This window comes from Heterocephalus glaber, unplaced genomic scaffold, assembly GCF_053883595.1.
Source record: "Heterocephalus glaber isolate CG9 unplaced genomic scaffold, H.glaber_assembly_v1.0 deba00001118, whole genome shotgun sequence".
NCBI classification, from domain to species: domain Eukaryota; kingdom Metazoa; phylum Chordata; class Mammalia; order Rodentia; family Bathyergidae; genus Heterocephalus; species Heterocephalus glaber.
The window spans coordinates 1,018,089-1,040,567 of NW_028258196.1; the positions used below are offsets into that span (position 1 = coordinate 1,018,089).

A 22,479-nucleotide genomic window follows, 5' to 3' on the forward strand; every position below is an offset into this window, starting at 1 on the left:
AGGAACAGAGAGAAACTCAGTGAGGCCCCGGGCCCCGGTCATGCTGCCTGCACGCTCTAGTGACAGAGTGTGTCCTGTCCTTCCCATCAGGCTCTGGGCAGCTGCTGCAGTGTGGCCTGCAGACTGTGGTAGGAGCACTGGGGAGACACAATGTGATGAAAAGAGCAGAGTGAGTATCAGGAAGGGGCAGGAGTAGTCCCAGCTACTCAGGAGGCCGAGGCAGGAGACTCACAAGCTAAGTCTAGCCCAGGCAACTTAGTGAGAACTTGTCTCAAAATAACAATTAAGAGGGCTGGGAATCTGGGGCTATAACTCAGTGGAAGAGCATCTCTGGGTTATATTCCTGGGGTTGGAGGAGAGGCAGAGAGACAGAGACAGAGATGGAAAGAAAGAAGGCGAAGGGGAAGAAGAAAGAAAGGAAGAGGAGGAGGTGGAGTGAGAAAGAAAGAGAAGGAAGAGGAGGGAGGGGAAAGGAAAAGGGTATGAGTGCCCAGCAAAGGTGGCATCCGGCAGGGTGGCAGCCTGGCAGGCACCAATACCAACTGCAAAGCCCTGACACCGACTGGAAACATCCCTGCCGGAGTCCGGAGCGGTGGTCCTTCACGCGCACTTTCACTTACTGGTCACCATCCCGGGAGGTGTTGCGACCTCACGGACATGATATGACAGAATCAGGGGTGCCCCTGAGGAGACCCGCTCCAGGACACCCCGGCAAGCATCAGGCGTGTGTGCGGGTGAGCTCTCCGGAGCCCAACTCTGTGAGTCTTCCGGGGCGACATTACACACGTGACTCCATTTACTCTCACAGCTTGGTAAAACCCTGAAAAATGTGAATGAGAACAGTAAAATAATCATAGTGGGTTCCGGAGAGGGTAGATGAACAGTCAGTAATAAAGCAAAGTGGTCCTTGCTCAGAGACCCAGAGGACCGTCCCTTTCCCAGTATTCCCAGCAGCTCTGTGACTCTGTAGAAACTGGTTAGCACCTGGGCTGGCAGTTTGCTGTTCCCTGCTGGGCGAGAAGAGGGACCACTGCCTTGGGGCTGGCAGAGGGGTGGGAGACCGGCACCCTCCTCCCTCTGCCTCTGGCCACCATGAAGGCTAATTAGCCTGCTCCAAAGAAGTGACTGCTCTTAGCTACACTTAACCTGTGGTTTCCAGTCTGAGCTGCAGGCACTGGAACCACCCAGGGACTTTAAAAATGGGCTGTCACCCCCTCAGGGATTGCTTCTTTCATTGGTCTAGGTAGATATGCCCGCAGGGGTGGCGGCACCAGGTAATTTTCAAGCCCCCCATGTAATTCTGATCAGTTGAGAGGTGGAAATTTCCTGGCTCCCAGCAAGCCTCAGTGGCGAGTGCGTGTGCTGACAACCTACTGAGTGAATTACTCTACCTAGAGCCTTTCCAGTCCCTCAAATCAGTTCACAAACAGGTTAAGTCAAGGTCCCAGAAAGTCCGCCCCACCTGCCTGCCTCCATATCCAATCCTTTCCTCTCCCCGGACAGCAATGGACTGGCCACGGAGAGGTAGAAGGGCCAGGGATTATCTTCACAGATGCTCTTTTGTCTTCCCAAAACAAATAAAGAAGAAACAGGTTAGGAAGACGTGAAGAGAAGCTCCAGGACAGCTTTTCTGGCGATACCGCAGGATCACGCTTCAGCCTATGTCTCCTTCCTCACTCTACGCCAGTGCCTCCAACAGGGTTCGCCTCTGATACCTTGGCACCTGTCTTCCTTCTTACCAAGGCCTTGTGCTAGGTGCTAAGGGAAGTGTCAGAGACAGGACCTACACACCGGGCCTCCAGGAAAAGCTCCTGTTGAAGTGAGCAGCCAGCAAGGTAGATGAAACTACTTTGCCATAGCAAAATGGTGCAGGGGGCAAATTAATTAAAAGGCAGTAAACTGCTCCAGCTTCTACTTGAAGGTGGTCCTCAGGTCAGCAGCCCTAACCCATGTGGGAGGGCACTCATTACAAGTGCGGGATCTCAGCCCACCATGGAATCAGAATCTACGTCTTAAATGTCTCCATGCAATGTGTTTCTACATTAATTTGGGAAGCAATGGTCAGGAGCAACGGCAGCATTACTTTGGTCCCATTCTGTTGCTTTAGGAACACTTGTTTCATCCGTTATTTTCCCTAAGAATCTCTCCCACTCATGCACAACTACTTTCTTTTTTAAAAAGCATAGTAGCATTTTTTCCTGTACTTCTTAAAGTCCAGGAAACCAAGACGAGAAAATAGTGGGGATCTTGTTCGTAACTAAGTCTTTTGTAAGGTTTCTTTCCATGGCCCCAGGTGCCCCAGCACAGCTGCTGATATTTAGTTACGTTCTGCACCAGCAATTCTAGCATTTGGGAAGTGAAATTCATTTTTCTCTCTCTGGATTATGAAAGCCCAGGGCAAAGAAGGTGAAGAAACCAGTTGGAGGAAATAATTATTGGAAGAATCAGGCAGGGCAGCAAAGTCAGGACCATTTTTGTTTTAGGTTATAGCGTTTGATTTCAGCCTCCTCAATCTCTTTCTTAAAATGGAGACGGGCGAATTTCTTCAATAAGGCTGCAAACAAAGGCTTATAGTTCTAAAGAGCTCAACATTTGACTCACAAGTCCTCATATTAAGTTACACTCCAAACAGGGGTTATGTTCTCTCTGTTAGAAATAATTATTTTCGGAAACATTAGGTGAAGTCCTCTCAACCATGATCTTCAGACACTTGTAATATTAATTGTTCCATTTAATAAGGCAACTGCAGCCCCATGTAACCTTCCATCAACATATGCTTCTCATTTCATCATTAATAAACTCAATCGCTTTTTCAAATCTTAGATCTCCCTTTTCACCAACCTGTTCAGCTCCTCGTTTTAACATTAACAATGAAGATTCACCTTCACTATTGAGCAAAGTCAAAAATGAAACCTACTCAAAGAGAGGAAAGAATTTGTACACACTGGGAAACTCTTTGGAGTTTAAATGATTTGGGTGAGTTTGAACAAACTTTTCTTTTTCTTGCAAAGTTGTAAAAGTATGCTATATAATGTTTGCATTGGAAAAATTAATTATGACCCCAAGTCAAGAGTTAGAAATATAATTAAACTGATTACTGTCATAAGACAAAAATAAAAAGCAAGGCCTATGACAGCTTCCTGAGTTTCCTCACCCCTGGAAAGCCTCTCAAAGGAACATTTAAAACATAAGCTTCTGTTCCTTCAATTTATGTTGCTCAGGTCAGGTGGACTCCGCAGCATGGCTGGAATATTTCAAAGAGTCACTCACAAATGTGTCATTTGACCTGCTGTTCTTCCAAAGAGGTATGAAAAATGTGTTCCTTGCTGAGATAACTTGAAATCAAATAAACATAATCTCTTTAATTCTTTCTAAATAGTTCCATATTTTAAGTCTAAACACAATAGAACACAAGCCTTCTGGCTTTTAAAAAGTTTTTATTTTTTATGTGTGTGGTGTTGGATTTTTTCCCCATCCAGTTCATATCAGTATGATTTTAAGAGTATAATTTACATTTAAAACCAAGGGAACACATTTCCTTCATGTGAGACACACATACATATACACACATGCCGGCAGTGTTGTGTACTTGGTTAATGTATGAGTGTGCTTTTATGAGAATGCTATCTTGGGGCCAGGGATTTAGCTCAGTGGTTCTGCCACCTGCCTCGAAAGCTCAAGGTCCTGAGTTCAATCCCTGGTACCAAAAAACAAACAAACAAACAAACAAAAAAGAATGCTATCTTAAAGCAAAGACAAACACTCTTATTTATAATTAACCATCACTTGACAGACCAGAAGAGACTTCAGCAAATCTTGCAACAAATTGTACAATATTTCCTTATGTAAAATCAGTTCTGGTCCATTGTTTTTATTTATCTGAAATAATGGTATTCACTCAAGTTTGTAATAACACTGTCATGGCTGAAGGGAGTTTACTTTAGGAATTATATCTAGTATCTGTTCCCTTGCCCTTCTTTAAACAGACTCTCCCAGAAGAAAATCTGAATATAGCTAGGATTTAAAAAGAAAAGGGGAAAAAACCTTTTCTAAAACCTCAATATGTAGGATGCTATTTTAGATTGTTTGAAGATTTTTAATAATTCTTGTTTGTTTGCCCTAGGCATTGAGCATTGGATAAAAGAAAATTTTCCTTCTTCTGAAAGGAGAATTAGAAGGCTTGAAGTTGCTTTATTCTAAGTCCGGGAGTTGTCACATAATGTTCTATTAATTTCCTTTGCTCTTTTACAATGGAAGCCTGCCTAACCTTTTGCCCAAACAAGGAGTATTTATCTAGTATTCCCAGGAGTGGGTAAATTCAGCAGTTTGGAAGTGTTTGCTTTTCCTCATCACCGCTAGAGTATGCTCTAGTGCTGTGAGATCCAGACTGCTTTTCCTTAGACAGTCGCCAAGGTGGGTGGATGAAGTGCTGAAAAAAAAATTCTCTTCTAATTACATAGATGTCCCTTTAATGGTTTTGTTAAGATTGGATTATGTTCACCAGTTTGATTAAGGTGGAACTGAAGACTTTAGCTTCAATACTGATGCATGACAATATTCTGAATTGTTCATTTTTGGGGGGTCTGAATTAGCTGCAGGTGGCTCCAGTAGGATGGTGTGAAATGCTGTTTTTATCCCATCCATAAACTGTGTTTCAGCTGGGTGTGGTGGTGCACACCTGTAACCCCAGCACTTAGGAGGCTGCTGTGAGCTGGAGGCCAGCCTGGGCTATGGTGAAACCCCATCTCAAAACAACAACAACAACAACAACAACAACAAAACAGAAGCTATACTTTTGGGCAGTAAGTCTTTATTTATAAAATAAGCACCACTGGGGCCCAGAACATGGATGTACAAGGGGGGGTGGGGTCACTTGGGCAGAATTCACCCCTTTGAAGAGAGGAAGGAGTCTAGCAAAAGTATATCTCCCATTTTTGTTGCTCTCTGCTGGACTCTTCCTTTTTAAATCCCAACCACCTTCCGAGTGGCTGACCTTTTGTCAGTGTCAACACTGTCAGGAACCTGGAAGGGAAAGGTTTGGTGTCAGTGTCTGGAGCCCCTGACAAAGACCCCTGGTCCCAGCAGGCCCTCAGGCCGTCCTGTGGGAGGGAGGACAGGGTGCATCTGCCATCTGCGAGCTCCTCCACCTTCCAGCAGCACCTGGCCCTACACCCCTGTGGAAGACTCGCACTGTCATCTGTCTCCATTCCTCCCAGAAGAAAGCAGGGCTCTGTGACCCTGTGCTCAGGCACTGTGATCCTTCAGTTCCCTTCTGTCTCCAGGGACCTAAAGTCCTTCTGCTCCTAGGCCTTCGAACAGCTTCAGACTTGAAATGACCTCCTCCCCTACAGTGTCAGCCATACTTGCTCCACCAAATTCTGAAACAGAACCTAAACAAAAGAAGCACACTTGCTATTAAGGGAAGCTCTAAGAAGAAATAATGCAGTTGACAGCAGCAAGTTGTCCAGGGTGAATCTCTTCCCTGTGACTGCCAGATTCCAGGACTCTCAAGTGACTAGGATTTTCATCTTTGCAGGATGTACTAGGGATCCAACTCAGGACCTTGCGCTTGCAAGGCAGGCAACAGCACCACTGAGCTAAATCCCCAGTCCTACAGAATTATTTTATAATATTCATCCAAAAAGTCAAATGCAGAGGAGTGCAAGAGATCTGTCCACATGCTAGAGACCCAAAGAATACAACCAAGGGCCTGGATCCCATGGCAATGTCTCATGCAAATCTGTATCAAGGATCTGCACTGGGAAGGCCCAAAGGCCAGTGGTGGAAGCTAGAAATTCTGCACCAGCAGGGTAAAGGATCTGTGCCACCAGGCTGAGGGATCTGCACTGGAGCCAGGAAGCAATGCTCAGGGCCAAGACCAGAGCTCCCCTGATGAGAATAGCATCCATCCCCAGCAACAGCGAGAACCCAAGCTTCTCCTATGACAAGAATAGCCAAGTTCTCATCAGGAAAACCAGCCACAGCAAGCCTCCTGAGAAAAATCAACACCATACAATCTCCTCTAGTTCTCTTTATGCCATTGGCCACAATCCTCAGGTGGGTTTTCTAGAACCATGCTCACTCAGTTCAGCAGGGCATTCCAAACTGACCATTAGTTAATCCACCAGAAAGTTAAACCTGCTCCCATTTCAATACTGGTGTAACTGATAACAACCGAGGTATGGAAAACAAAATGAAATAGATAACTGGACTACAAGGACAGCCAATATTTTGGAGCTGGCCCTCTAAAGTCAAAAAAGACCCAGGATACAAGGGAACCTCTCAATAGAAGCCTAAAACTCTGGTGAGTCACCCAACCTCATAAGAAGGGAGACTGCTGGACCTCGGAGTCAACCAATGTACAGTATGATAAAAAGGAGGGTCACCAAAGAGGAAAGCATCTCCCATGCTTCAACAGGAAACCACATGGTCAAGCAAGACTATGGCCCATCCTGGCAGCTGACACTGACAGAGGAGCTAAGAGGTTCTACAAATGGTTCCAAAAGTAACCACTGAGGAGCCTTAAGTGACCTTGATATCCGAAGCAAGAGGTTAATTTTGATTAGCACAGGTCTCACTTTAACTTGGACTGAAACACAGAGCAGAAAAGTATAATCAACAAGATATATAAAAGAGTAATAGTAATATAGATTAGGTGTAGAAAGAGGGCTCTAATTACTACACTGGACCTTGCTAGAAGTCTCTAGCTACGCCTGTGGCTGATCACTATTATGGTTCAATAAGGCTAAAAAGCCACAGTAGCAGCTACAGAAGCTCAGCAAGAATCTTTAAATTCCCTACCTAAAATAGTCCTTCAGTACCACAGAGACCTTGATCTCCTCACAGCCAAAACCAGAAGAACTTGTATTCTCATAAATAAAACCTGTTATCCTTAGATATATAATACATATCAGGTGTAAAGGGATCTTAAACAATGAAGGAGATATCAGACTTACAGATAACCTCCATGAACAGGTAGGTCTAGGGCCCAGCTGGTTATAACCCTTACTCCAATCCCTTAAAAACAGCATCTACACTTGGCTTCTTCCCCCGCAGTCTGTCTTTCTGCTATGGATCATATGTTTAGAGCATGCAGGCTTAATCTCTTGGTAAAATCTGTTTATTCTCACTTAGAGGCTGTCAAATTCCAAATGACCATGCAGATGGAATCAATGATAAATGTGCCAGAGTCTTTTTCTGGGGCCCACTAGATCAATCTTATAAAGTGTCCATAACTGCTAAACCCCAACATGACTTCTATCCAAGGCCTCTTAAATCTAGCTCTGTGGAGAAAATCCCTGATTGCCATCTTCCCTATACCAACCCTTCTCAGCTTGAAGCAGGTAGACTGGATCTTTGTCCATTCTCCCATAACGCCAGGTAGGGATACCTCTTTATAAGGAGTAATATTATAGACAGCTAAGCTAGAAATTAATGTGCACTCAGAGTGGAACTGGGCCCTTCAGGAAGTCAGCACAGATGAGACACAAAGGTTATGGCTGGAGGTGAATCTGAACAGAGCCAGGCCTCCAGATGGAAATGCAATAGCCAGGAATGCAAGACTCCCTACAGATGAACAGCGACTGGAGATTATACTGTAATTAGCACCACCTGGTCCAGTGGGCCCAGATAGGCAACAGACACATAAGTGGGTCACCAGAATATCCGGACCCACCCCTTTTCGGGAATGCCTTCATTTTTTCCCATATACCCTTGCTACATGACTCACTATCAACCTAGTAACTACACTTGTAATTCTATAGGCTCATTGTAGTTTGATCCGTGTTGTACCAAGGTTGTGATTTTGCTGTATAAATTATCCTTGATAAAGAGTTTCAGCAGCCACCCACTTGGGACCTCTCCCAGAAATCGAGGAACTATCCTCCTAATTTCCAATAAAACTTCTCTAACTCCCAAAAATAAGAGGGCAGCTCCAAGGCAAATCATGAAGAGAGTGGTGCTTCCCGGTTCCACTCGAGCTGAAGACCTGACTGTGCACCTCAGTGGAGCTTTAGCCTCCCCTCCGGACACGTAGAGCAGTGGCTGCTCCCTGCCTCCTGTCCTACTCCTGACCCAGAGGTTCTGGCAGAGATGCAAAATGCCAGCTTATGCGGTCTGCAGAGGGATCTGAGAATACTCCTGAAGACGGTTCGTGGGTGGCCCACACCCAGCTGACCCTGACTCTCCTCTATGACTTTTCTGGAAGTCCCTTCCAACTCTGTGCTTGTGTACCCTTAGACACTTCGAGCAGAAACAGAGAATGCAAATCCAGCAATCAACTTCTCAGTTTGAAAAGCATGGAATTATGTGTGGAAAAAGAGTAGGGTGCAAGTTCTTCATCTTGTTATGGGTGTAGACAAGGCTCAGTCAAATGTTCTGTAGCCAACTTTGTTCTCTCTTCCTCTCTCTCTCTCTCTCTCTCTCTCTCTCTCTCTCTCTCTCTCTCCCCTTTCTCAGAAGTGATATGAGATACCAGGCTTGGGGTGACATACTGCCACCCCAAAAGTCAATCTACTGCTATTAACTCCTATGGACTCAACCTGGGGCATTAACTATTCACTTTTTCTAAAGATAATTTACTCAGTCATATTTGTCAAACCCACCTTCAAAAAGTAATGTATTATAATTATATGAAAATTTTTTTATGTTACTCACCAAAGAGCTGTGACTTCAGTGCAACAAAGGTTTAACAGACTTAAGGAAAAATAAAAGGGTTTGAGGGCCAGGGATTTGGCTCAGTGGCGCCCACACCTTCCTTGAAAGTGCAAGGTCCCGAGTTCAATCCCCAGTACCAAAAAAAAAAGGGTGTGAGATTTGCAGAAAATCATGTTTTTCTACCACAATATTGAATAGTCACCACCAAAAATATTGTGATATATTGGCTTTTTTAGTCATTGCAATTATTTGACTGCAACATGGTTATTACTACTAAATGTGCTACAGAAGAAACTGGAAATACAAAAGTGAACAATATATTTGGTTCCAACTTCTAAGCCACTCTATTCCACCTGAGGACAGAACCACACACCTCAGAATTATAGAGGTGGTTACATAGAATTCCCAAAAATTTTGGTGCATAATTTTGGTTACAGTTCATGATGATGCATTATTATTTGATAATCACATATCAAAATACAGAAGCACTTATATTTCTCCCAATGCACTTCACCCACTCAGTATGGTGAGATGAGAATGTGGGAATCACATTCAGTCTCAGTTCTGTCAACTTCAGTGCGGCCCAAGCCCATGAAGCTTCACCTCCCCAGCGTCCACTTCCTTACGTGCACCATGGGGAGTTGAGACTTTAGGTCAGTGGGCCCCAGACCAAGCTAAGCTCTGGAAAGGTCCAGTTATCCAGGCTCTACCTGGAATTGCTAATCAGCATCTCCAAGGATGAGGCCAGGAATCCACATCAAAAAAATGAAAACAAACAAACAAACAAATAATACCTCCACCAAATGTTTCTTCGGGTTAGCCAAGGTTAAGAAATGCTATAAAGAAAACTGGCCACACTTGCTCTTTCTTAACATACCTCTTTTCTTGTCCTATTTAAAGAGTAACATTTTTTAAGAGGTATACGCAACTTTTATCTAAGAAAAGGAAGGAGTGAAGAAAAGAGAAGAACAAGAAGAAATAGATCTCACAAGCAGGACAGACCACAGGAGAGGCAAGAAGACAACCGAGCAGGAAGATCATATGGCAGGGACGTCAATGGCTGCCATCTGTCATTGTCCCTGAGATCCAGTCAGTCAGAAGTTGCTCTGCCAATGCAACCTGCCCACGATTAACCAGTCATGTGAAGTATTTCAGCCTCCTTTTGGGATCAGGCTACACCCTGTTTTCAGCCTCCATTCAGCCTCTTTGTGATGTGACCAGTTACGTCCTGTTTTTCAGCAACGCTCTCAGGCCCTATTCCCTAACCTCATTATCATTAGGGCCTATGTGTAAAGGAAAGGGTCAAAGAAAGGCAGAGACAAAGAGAGATATGGAAAGAAAGGTGGGGAGGGGTGCTGACCGAGAGACAGAGAGTAGTTTATTTCTGACAGTCCTAAAGAAGAATAGCTCTCCCCTCTCATGCTGGTGTACAGAATTTATGCTTCAAGGAGGATCTTGGAAGAATCTCTCTCAGTGATCCCTGGTCTCTCCCATCGCCTTCCCTGCTCCATGCTGGTCCATACCAGCATGGTCTCCTTTCCATCACAGTCTCAGCCACTGTCTCTGCTCCTGCTGGCCTCCTGTCCCACCTCCCCTGGGGTTCCGCATTGTCCCAGCCGTTGGGTTCCTGCTCCCACAGTGAGGCGATCACCACAGCGGCATCCAATCCTCAGGGGACACCCAATCCTACCAGACTTCTGAAGCCAACTCCAGCCCAAGACAGTGGAGCTTAAAACACAGCCCAGTGTTACATCAAGGGTGTGGACGAGGTAGTGTCCTCGTATATGGAGCCCTGCAAGAGAGCTGTGGGCCAGACTTCCTGCCCTGTATTCACTGGTGCTGTGACTTGGACCAGTTACCCAACCTCTTTATGGCCACTTAGCTCATCTGTAGCCTGGGAATAAAAATTGTTTCTAACTCCAGGGTGGCTGGGGATGAGATCATGTATAACCACTAAGGTTTCTGGAGGGCTTACTATGCAGCAAGTCAAGTTCTGAGCATTGCGCATGTAACAACTCTGCATTGGTAGAGGTGAGTCTCAGGCCCAGACAGACAGGCAAGCAGGCTTAAAACCCATGGTCTCGGACCTGTTCTGGGCCAGACCTCATCTCATGCCCTGTCTAGATACCCACTTCCCTCAGGGCTTAGGGCTTACTTCCTGCAGTCTCCAACACCTCCTAAGGGCTCTCTCATGTGAGGTCTTCCCTCCTGATACTGCCATTAATGCTGGCAACCTCTCTGCTCCAGCGCCTGCCATCACCATAAGAAGGACATAGTTGGCCTAGCATGATGAAAGATAAAGGACACATAGAACAGAATGGGGTCCTCCCAGCGCTCCCAGCCAAGGCCATCCTAGCACAGCTGGTGGCCAGCTGACCTTCAGACAGGTGAGCAAATTTAGTCCAGATCAGCAGTCACTGTGCCAATTTCCCTAGCTGCATGGATGATAATAAACTCTTATTTCTGAATGTTGCAGAGATTTTTGTAGTGTTTTGTTACACATTACTGAAGCAATAGGTGACTAGTACATAAATAAATGTTGAGTGATATTTCATGGATCCAACTGACAAAAGCCAGAATATGGGAAGTCTTCCAGGATAAATACTCCAGTTTCTTTTCTTGTCCTGTAGAAATCCTTATATTTTGGAGGAAGAAATGTTATAGATTACAAGAAACTTAAGAGATATGAGTCAAAGGCAATGTCCACATGTTATATGAATCTGAATGCAAACAAACCTGCAATAAAATACTTATGAAATAATCAGGGATATTTCACACTAATGGCCAGTAATAGTAATTATTAATTTCTAGATGTTGCAATAGTAAATGGTTATGTTTTAAAAAGAAGCCATTGCCAGGCATGGTGGTGGATGCCTGTAATCCCAGCACTCAGGAGGCAGAGACAAGAAGATTGCCACGAGTTTGAGGCCTGCCTGGGCTGCACAATGAGTTCAAGGCCAGCCTGGACTACATAGCAAGAGCCTGTCAAAAAAAAACACAAAACAGCCATATTTCTGAGAGACACATATTGAAACATTTATAAATATAAGATATGATGTCTCAGATTGTTTTAAAAATAATTCAGTGAGGCAGAAAGCAGGGAAGAGTAGGGATAAAATGAGATCAGCTATACACTGTTGAAGCTGGGTAATGGGTATCAGAAGCTCATTGTACTATTCTCCCTAGTTCTGTGTATGTTTGAAATTTTGAAAAGAAAGGGCAAAAAGGGAAGTAAGGGAAAGAAAGAAAGTTCCAGGGACAAAAGATGAGATCAGAACTTAAACTTGCCATACACAGTCACTTGTGAGGCAAATCCCCTGTCAAACTGTTAAGATAAGACTTAATTTGGTGTTGTTAGAGTTGAAGTGGAACCAACCATGAGGCAGCTTCAGAATATACTTGAGGAAGGGTAAGATAGAAAATTAACAATAGGGGGTCTAATGACATAAAATAAGCCAGCAGATTTAACACATGGAAAAAGTCTCTACCTGAGGGGAAAAATACAATAGCAATAGTGCAATCATCAAGACAAAAGAGGAAAATAATAGCCACAAAACAGGAACTAAGTTATGAGAAAGAACAAGGAATTGCTAGTGCATAGGGTACACTGTGAAGTAAGAGCAGAATGCTTTAGAGTAAGAGGAAATCACTCTATGATAGGCAAAAATTCAGTTGCTTATGTGTACCATAAAAATCCATTAGATAAGCTAACTAGGTAGCAGTTAATTAGTTAACTGGAGCAAAAAAACTAAGTCAATCTCTCAAAATGCAACTCACATGGGTAAGTACAAAATACGTAAGAGATATAGAAACAAGGAGAAGCCCAATCAAAGTTCCAGAAGAAAAGCCAGGGTAGCTGACAGAGAAGTGATCTTTGTAAAGATAAAAGCTGATCCACTTCCAAAACCAAAAGAGGACCTGAGTCTTCAACTTGAAAAGAAGTAAGTGCTAAGCAGAATAAATTAGAAGAGTTCTGTACCCAGATACATTATACAGAAATCTTAAAATAACAAGTGTAAAGGCAAAAACTCCACCAGAGAGAGAAGGCAAAATAGTTAAAGAAACAACAAATTGATGGATAACAGATTTCTTATCAACAAAGAGCAAGAAAAGTGCTAAGTTGGGAAATGATGAATCTAAAACCTATACCTAGTTAAATTACCATTCAGAATCAGGGAAAAAGAAAAGACAAACATTCATAGATTTGGAAATTACTAAAAGATACACTTCATAAAGAAAAAAAAGTGGCCTGGGGATTTAGCTCAATGGTTCCATGCAAGTGCAAAGCCCAGAGTTCAATCCCCAGTACCAAAAAAAAAAAAAAGAAGAAGAAGAAAAAAGCCTAGAAGGAAGAGACAGAATACAGTAAAAGAATAAAAATGAAAAGAAAAAGAAAAACATTCTGGTAGTCTAAGTATTGTCAGGGAAAGCACCTGTTTTTAAATATGAATATTATGACATATTTAATTCCATTTTCTTCAGCCCTACTGCCATTACTATAGGTAAGACCAGTCAGCTCCCACCTAGGTGACCACCACGGCTACTCCCAAACTCTTTCCTGGCCTCTTTCTCACTCACCTTTTCTTCTACTCTGCAGCCAAAGTGAACTCTCTGAAACACAAATCACATAGCCTTTTGAAAGCTTCCTAATGTTTTCAGCACCAAGGTTGTGGAGCAATACATGACCAGATAAAACATGACATCCATCTGAGTTTCGGTTTTGCTGCTCTTGTTATTTTTCCTTCCTCCGACCCAAGAAGACAGATATCTGGGTTCTCTTGGGTCTTTTTAGGGAGCCAAAAGGAGAGTTAGCAGGAAGAGGGCAGCTCCAGTCCTGACTTCTGCTTGTGTCATTTGGTTCATGGATGTTGGCTTGTTCCCTAAAGGGGAAGGGCATATGGCCTGGGGGTTTAAGAGGCAGAAGTAGCTAAACTAGAGAGGTCAGAGATCTCCAGGGATAAGAGGCCAGTGTTTTGCAGGTTTCCAAGCAGGTGGGGACCCAGGGCCACTGGATAGCAACCCTTTAGACTAAGGACTGACAGCGGATGCAAGAGTGGGCTTAGGGAACCAGCAGGAGCTGTGCTCCAAGAACATTTCTTTGCCTAAATTGGCACTGGTGTTAAAGGAACCTGCTTTCCAGGGACCGCTGGACTTCGAGAGCATGTCAGTGGAGGCCACCATGTGACGAAGCCCAGGTGCCACAGCTGTGTGAGCCCACAGCACTGTCTCACCACCTTGGCAGGGTGGACTGAGTGAGTTTCCTGACAGCCCAGGAGGACAGAGATTCGAAACGGATTTGATTTGACTTGCTGAGATGCCGGCAATGTGCCCTACTGGTGTGAGTGAAAACTCCACCTGGTCCACCTGGGCCACCGTCTCTGCAGAGTGTGCCCCGCCCAGGGCCTCGGCCCACGGAGCCTCATCCTCCACAGTCTGCATCCTGTGCTCTGACTCCAGGGCCACAGGCCAGCTTGCAGGAGTGCACCTGCCACTAACACTGGGTCTCCACACACACAGCCCCTGCGCTTCTGCTCCTGGGGTCTTCACCTGGTAAACACCTGCCTCGCCCAGGTGTCACTGCTGTACAGCTACCTGCATGAGCCCATGGCACCCCAAAGTCCCCCAAGCACACCCTGTACTAGACAGTGCTCCCACTGTTTCCACCACTGGCCCATAAAATAGGAGGACAGAAACACCTGCCACATTTATAACTGTTTACCAGCACACAGAGCCTGGTACACAGCACTTAATTGATATTTTAAATGAATAACAGCCAACATCTACTGAGTACTTACTCTGTGCCAGGCTGGACACTGAGCACTTACCCTAGATCATTTTACTAAATTCCCTTTATAACGCCACTTAGCAGATGGGAAAATAAGGTAAAATAAGTTAAGCAACTTGCCCAATTTGTAAGTGGTGGAGCTGAGATTTGAACTCAAGGCGTCCAACTCCAAAGACCATAAGCTTAATCACTGCCCTATAACCGTAAAAGGATGAAAGTTCTTGCCAGGCAAGGTACCACCACCTTCCTTAGCTACAAGAAGCTGGGGGCCACCTGAGGGCTCCTGATCCCCCCTGAAGCCTGTACCCCTCCCTGTCCACTCCACACTCCCACCTCTCCTGCTCTCACAACTGTCCTCCATCTCTAGGAACACGCACACATTATACACTGCTGTCATGTCTCAGAAAACATCCTCCATGAGAGACGAAATCCATCTTCGTTTCTACCCAGGCAAGAGAAGTCTCATTTGTATCTCAGGTCACATGTTTGAATCTTAATGATAACACTGCAGAACATCCCTGGACTCACTCCATTGACTTACAGTTAGCTTATTCCAAATGTCCTTCCCCAAGCTCACCACTTCAAAACAGAGCGTTTGCACAGGGAAACAGAGCCCTTTGAGTTATGAGAAAATAAAAAACCAGGAACGGCATTCCCTGCTCAGCTCATTGTACTTATCCTGATGGCTGACAGAGTCTGGTATATGCAGGCGTTCTTCATGTCAGTGTACCTGTGGCTTGACATGGACTTGTTCCTCACATCCTTGCAGGATGAGGACTCCACTGTCACCATCCTTAACTTTCCCATCTGGCAAGAGAGGAACACAGAGACAGACATCTCTAACACCCCCTAAAGGTTGTCCTGCCAGCCCCAGGGACTTTGGGGTGAACAGGGCTCTGGCCAGCTGAAGTCACCCCGAACACCCTCTTTGAGTTCCAGTACTCACTGATGCTCCCATCCTAGAGAAAAGCAGGTTTCCCAGTGGGCTCGCTACATGAGGAGTAAAAGGATCCATCTCACTCCCCAGACCCAGCAGAAAAAGACAAGCTACCCTACGTTAGGCAGACAAATCTACTATGACATTTTTCCAATGGATCATCAAAATATTAACCTGTTCTTCAACTCTCAAAACATTTTTGAGCCAATGTTTGCTTTCTTCTAAACCCCAGCACTAGCCATTTTCCCTAGCAAAGGGAAGTATCAATCTCAAGAAATCCTTAAAATACAGGCTGAGACCTATTTACAATTTTTTCTTCCCAACTTCCGAGATTAGATAATCACAAGAAAACTGGAGATAACACTCCCAGCTTTGGCATTCAGTGTGGCCAATGACTCTAGTAATAATTTCAAGTCCATGAGAAGAAGCGGCAGTGACATAGCAACAGTGACCACACACTCAGTTTTCAGATTGATTCCCAAAGAACACCATGTGGGGACTGTCACACCCAGTGGGTAAGGCCCATCTCCATGGCAGCTGCGTGGACCAGAGTGCAGCAATGAATGCTGCCTGGGTGCCATCGAGCCTTGGTGGTTGACATGCAGGCAACCTCAAAGAAGAACAAAGATAAGACACCGTGTCATAACTCTTCAGCTCCTGAAAACTCCATAACATCTGCACTGCCAGTGGAGAGAAATGTGACCACATCCACTCCCACACCTCTATCACCCTTTGGGAGAAGCTGAGCTCACTCTCTCCACCCCCAAATTCCTCAAGGCATAACCCTCCCCTTTCTTTCAAAGCCTTTGTTCTCTGCTCAAAGGCTGCTGATTCCCACTTCAGACTTAGCCTGCTCACACCCAGAGCAAAAGAAACAGCCTCCTTGCCCACACAAAGCCTGCCCAGGTGGTTTCTTTCCTCACTGTGTCTCTAACACAGGGACCACTTCATAATCCATAGCAGGTGAACTGTAATTGTATGTAGAATTTCTACTTAGGTGCATATATATGAAGATATTCAATTCACTCATAAAGATGCTATATATCTACCCATTGGTTGTTTTTCTTCAGGTCTTGAAAGCATCAATTCAAAACACCTGAGATAGAAGAAAATGTATAGTCTGCGAGTCAAGTCCCATATCACTAACCATGTCTAGGATGCAGTACTTTAACTCTATGTCTTCTTTATTTTTGTGTCAAGGTCTTAATGAAGTATACAAAGTTTATGTTCAAAAAATAAATTGGTTTTAGGAGAGTTCAGTACTCTACTACATTAGATCACAACAAGAGATTTTGAAAGTAAATTTACTTCTGTCATGAAATCTGCTCTTCCTGAGTGTGAGACACTGCTCTGTGATCCCTTCCACTACTTAGGACTAAAAAGACCCAGGGTGATTCATGCGTTATCTCCTATCAACCAAGGTCATATTCTGGGTTGTATTCATTTCAAAATTTCCCAACTAGATAACTGCTCCAAAATCCTCCTTCCTTTCTGTCTACTTTGTAAAAATTTTGAAATACATGAAACATTTATAAATAGTTTAAGGAATAATTACAAAGGATATACCCATGCTGCTGTCACCTAAGTCAAGGAGAAAAACACTGGCAATATCCTAATGCCTACAAGTATCCTCCCCATTCACGGCCCCACCAGCACCAAAGGGAGCTATCATTATTTCACTCTTCATGATATTTTCTTAAACCTTATGGATGTACAATAATAATACAGATAATAATAAGTAATAATACAGATGAGTTTCACTATCTTTCAACTTTAAAAGCTAGAGTCATTCTCTAAATCTTTTTCATAACTTTCTTCTTTTGTTCAATATTATGTCTTTGTCATTTATAGTGCTTTATTGTGGATTTGTCTGATTTACTTATTCTTTTTGTTACATATTCTTGGCTCGTATGAATATACAAGGATGCAATTCTCGATTCCACTCTCAATATCCAGTATCAATTTGTTGCTGTAACTTGGGGGCTGTTACGAACAGGCTGCTGTGGACATTAGATAAAAACCTAGAGTGATGATGCTGGCCTATAGGCTTTACACATCTTTGTTTCTACTAGAAAAATATGTTTTTCAAAGTGGTTGTACCAATTTACACTCCTGGTAATATTTACGTTGTTGCACGTATTTCCTGAGCTTTTATGTGCTGAGGTTTTAATTTTGGCAAATGTGGTAGTTGCGTAGTATCCAATTGTGATTTTTAAATTTCCATCTCTCTAATTATAAAGGTGAACATGTTTTCATATGTTTACTTGAAATTCTAGGTCAAATTATATGACTATCTTCACAAAACTATCTTTTAGTTTTTGTGGTGCTAGGGATTAAATCCAGGGCCTTGTGCAGGTTAGGCAAATGGTCTACAACTGAGCTCTACCCTCAGCCCATCTTTTCAGATCTTTTGATACACATGGCTAAATTGGTTTCTTAAATGTCACATCAGGACCACCACCTCCAGCACTGAGGAGGTGAGTCTCTTGAGCTGCTGTACCACTGTCCCAAGCGCTGAGGAACAGAGCCCCCCCCCCAGCACCAAGGAGGTGAGCTTTGCAGGCCCCAGCAGCACAGCCCCCTGCATGCCCCATGGCTGTGCCGAGCCATTACCTGGATCCACACTGCAGAGTTTCAGGGGTCATAAAAGACATTGTTCTGAGCTCCAGAAGATAGAGCAGAAGTGAACAACAGAAAGAGGACCTCTCTGATGATCCTTGATAAAAATTGAAGCCCACTGGAAAAATGAAGAAAATCTCTGCAATAAAGGCACCCCAGACCACCTTATTTGGGAGAGTAGTACTGTGGACCAGTACGGCATGACTGCAAGCAGATCCAAGCCAGGGCTCCACATTGATCCCTGAGGCTTAGGCACACTAGCCCAAGCCAAGGGCCTGCCTGGAACAGAGCTGCACAGGCAAACAAGCAACAGCCAGAGGTTCATCCCAATATCATCAGTAAGTGCACAAGACCCTAGCCAGAAGCTTGCTCACACGACAGGAACTAGGGTGCACAGCTCCCAGCCAAAGGTCCTCCCAGACAAACAATAGGTACACAGGGGCCCTAACAAGAGGCACAACTAGATACAATCCTGAGTGTGCACAAGCCCCAGCCAGAAGCCTGCCCAGACAACAGATCAGCTCAGGGATCCAGAAGGCCACCTTTCTGAACCCAGGAATTAGCGAACTGGTGAGCAGCAGAGAAAAGGCAGCTCTGTGGCTTGCTGAGAACTGAAGACCACTGGGTGAGTAAAATGTTGCCTCAACAAAGGCATAGAAGGCTGCATCTGTTGAAATGAGAAGACACGTAAACAAGTCTCAAAATCAGATTTCCAGATCACCTAAGGCAACCCCAAAGTGAAACAAGATGGAACAATCTAATACTCAACCACCTGGACTCCCTGAACTGGCAACAAAAGAGGATCTAGAAAAAAAAAATCAGAAATAATTTCTCAGATAACAGCAGAGATTGTGCCCATAGTGCAAAACATGATTAATAAATTTAGAGTGGACACAGATAAAAAAAAATAGAGGAGCTTAGGAACATGATGGAACCCCAACATAGGAAATAAATGTAATCCTTAAAACAGATGCAAACAGATTTCCAGGAAATTAAAAACTCCACTGAAAGTTTACGCAGCAGAATGAGCCAATGTGAGGATAAAATTTCAGATATAGAAGATAGGATTGCAATTAGTGACCAGGAAAAGAAAACATTTTTTAAAATAGTAAGCAACCATGAGAAATCAATCCAGAAGCTGCTAGACAATGCAAAGAAGAAGAACATAAGACTGATTGGAGTCAACAAAGAAACAGGAGAGAGTGCACATGACATAAAAAAAAAACTGTTCACAGAAGTAATGACAGAAAACTTCCCAAGCAGGAGAAAAGAACTTGACATACAGATAAGTGAGGCATACAGGAATCCAACTAGCCATGATTAAAAAAAAAAAATCTACACTTACGTATAAAATCAGAATCACAGTAGACTTATCCACACAAACCCTCAAGGCAAGAAGAGCTTGGAGTGATGTATTCCAAGCCCTAAAGGAAAACAACCTCCAACCCAGATTGATATACCCTGCAAAATTATCTTTCAAAATTGACGGAGAAATAAGATACTTTCATGAAAAAGAGCACCTTAGGAACTTCATGAACACCAAACCAGCACTCCAAAACTTTTAGAGAATATCCTAGGAAAAGACAATGACGATCACAACCCCAGGAAGCCCAGCAGAATGACTCCATCAGGCACTACAAGAAATTAAACACAAGAGGTAGAATCCAACAAAAAGAAAAAGTCATGACAAGGATAAGTCAATACGTATCAGTTATAACCATCAATGTTAATGGTCTCAATTCACCAGTTAAAAGAAATAGACAGGCAGAATGGGTCAAGAAGCAAGATCCAACAATATGCTACATACAAGAAACACACTTAATTCAAAAAGAAACACACAGACTGAAAGTTAAAGGGTGGAAAACAACACTCCATGCAACAACAGGAACCTGAAAAAAAGCAGGAGTAGCTATCTTCCTTACAGATCAAGTGGATTTCAAACCAACACTGATTAAGTGAGACAAAAAAGGACACTACATCCTTGTAAAGGGAACAATCCAACAGGAAGAGATGACAATCATAAATACATATGCACCAAACACTAGTGCATCCAACTATATAAACCAAATATTAGCAGACATGAAAAATCAAATAAGCATTAATATGATAGTAGTGGGGGACCTCAATATGCCACTGTCAAAAATAGATAGATCAACTAGACAAAAAATAAACAACGAAATACTAGAACTCAATCAAACTCTTGAACAAATAAACTTACGAGATGTTTATAGCATGTTCCACCCCACAAAATTAGAATATACATTCTTTTCAGCTGCAAATGGGGCATTCTACAAAATGGAGCACATACTCACTCATAGAACATGTTTAAGTAAGTGCAAAGGAATTGAAGTTAGCCCCTGTATATTATCAGACCATACTGAGATGAAATTGGAGATCAATAGCAAAAGAAACTGCAAGAATTTCACAAACACATGGAAATTGAACAACATACTTCTGAATAACCAATGGGTCACAGAGGAAATTAAAGAAACCAGACAGTTTCTACTATTAAATGACAATGTCAATACAACATATCAGAATCTATGGGACACAATGAAAGCAGTCTTATGAGGGAAATTCATAGCAGTGAATACTCATATTAGGAAAACAGAGCGATCTCAATTAAACAACCTGATGCTGAGCCTCAAGCTTCTAGAAGAAGAAGAGCAGGATAAACCCAAAGCTCATAGAAGGGAAGAAATTATAAAGATCAGAGCAGAAATCAATGCAATGGAGACTAAGAGAATGATACAAAAAAAAGCAATGAAACAAAGAGTTGGTTCTTTGAAAGAATAAACAAAATTGACAAACCCTTAGTTAACCTTATCCAGAAATGGAAAGAAAAGGCCCAAATCCATGCAATTAGGAATGAAAAGGGTGAAATTACAATGGACCCAGCAGAAATCCAGAGGATCATCAATACTTACTTCAAGAACCCATATGCCAATAAGGTAGAAAACACAGAAGAAATGGACAGATTCCTAAATAAATATGAATTATCAAAGTTGAACGGAGTAGACCTAAAATTTCAAAACAACCCAATATCAATCAGTGAAACTGAAAACATAATTAAAAACTTACTAACTAAGAAAAGCTCAGGTCCTGATTGCTTCACTGCCGAATTTTACAAGACATTTAGAGAGAAACTACTGCCACTATGGTTTAAACTCTTCAATGAAATTGAAAGGGAAGCAATATTCCCAAATTCATTCCTGGAGGATCAAGGTGATCTTTGATCCCCAAAGCAGAGAAAGACCCAACCAAAAAAGAGAACTGTAGGCCAATCTTACTAATGAACATAGATCCAAAAATCCTATATAAGATACTGGCAAATAGAATGCAGAAGATCATCAAGAAGATCACACACCCTGACCAAATGGGATTCATCCCAGGGATGCAGGGATGCTTCAACATATGCAAATCAATAAATGTAATACACTATATTAATAGAGCCAGGGACAAAAACCATATGATCATTTCAATAGATGCAAAAAAAGCATTCAACAAAATCCAACAGGGATTTATGATAAAAACTACAAAAAATTGGAATAGACAGTCTCTACCTCAATCTGATAAAAGCCATCTATGAAAAACCAACAGTCAATATCATACTAAATGGTCAAAAACTGAAATCCTTCACACTAAAATCACCAACAAGACAAGGATGTCTATATCACCACTCCTGTTCAATATACTTGTGGAAACATTAGCCACAGCAATTAGACAAGAGAAAGAAATAAAAGGAATAAAGATAGGAAACGAAGAAGTCAATTTCTCATTATTTGCAGATGACATGATACTCTGTATATAAGACCTCAAGAACTCCACCAAAAGTCTTTTAGACTTAATAACCAAATTCAGTCAAGTAGCTGGATACAAGGTCAACACACAAAAATCAATAGCTTTCCTCTACACGAACAACAGACTCACTGAGAGAGAAATAGGGCAAATAATTCCTTTCACAATAGCATCCAAAAGACTGAAATACCTAGGAATCAACCTAACAAAAGAAATCAAAGACCTCTTCTCTGAAAACTATTGCATTCTAAAAAGAGTGAAGACAATATCAGAAAATGGAAAGACATCCCTTGCTCCTGGGTAGGAAGAACCAACATAGTGAAAATGGCCATACTTTCAAAACTGCTATACAATTTCAATGCAATCCCAATTGAAATCCCAGCAGCATACTTCACGGAACTTGAGAAAACAATCCAAAAATTCATTTGGAACAAGAAGAGACCCAGAATAGCAAAAGCAATTCTAGGCAACAGAGACATGGAAGGGGGTATCACAATCCTCAACCTGCAACTATACTGCAAAGCTACTGTGACAAAAACAGCATGGTACTGGCAAAGAAACAGACCTGAGGACCAGTGGAACAGATTAGAAGATGCAGAAACAACTCCAGACACACTCAGCCACCTCATCTTCGACAAAGGTGCCAAACATCCTCACTGGAGGAAAGATAGCCTCTTTAATAAAT

The 22,479-nt window shown here is 42.9% G+C and overlaps 1 long non-coding RNA gene across 1 annotated transcript; it reads left to right on the plus strand.

Moving 5' to 3' along the window:
- The first annotated feature begins 627 nt into the window (after positions 1-627).
- On the plus strand, positions 628-2,968 carry LOC110346994 (uncharacterized). The gene is made up of 3 exons (XR_002391299.2): positions 628-758; positions 1,584-1,835; positions 2,824-2,968. It is a non-coding gene; the product is annotated as an uncharacterized LOC110346994 (long non-coding RNA).
- The last annotated feature ends 19,511 nt before the right edge of the window (positions 2,969-22,479 follow it).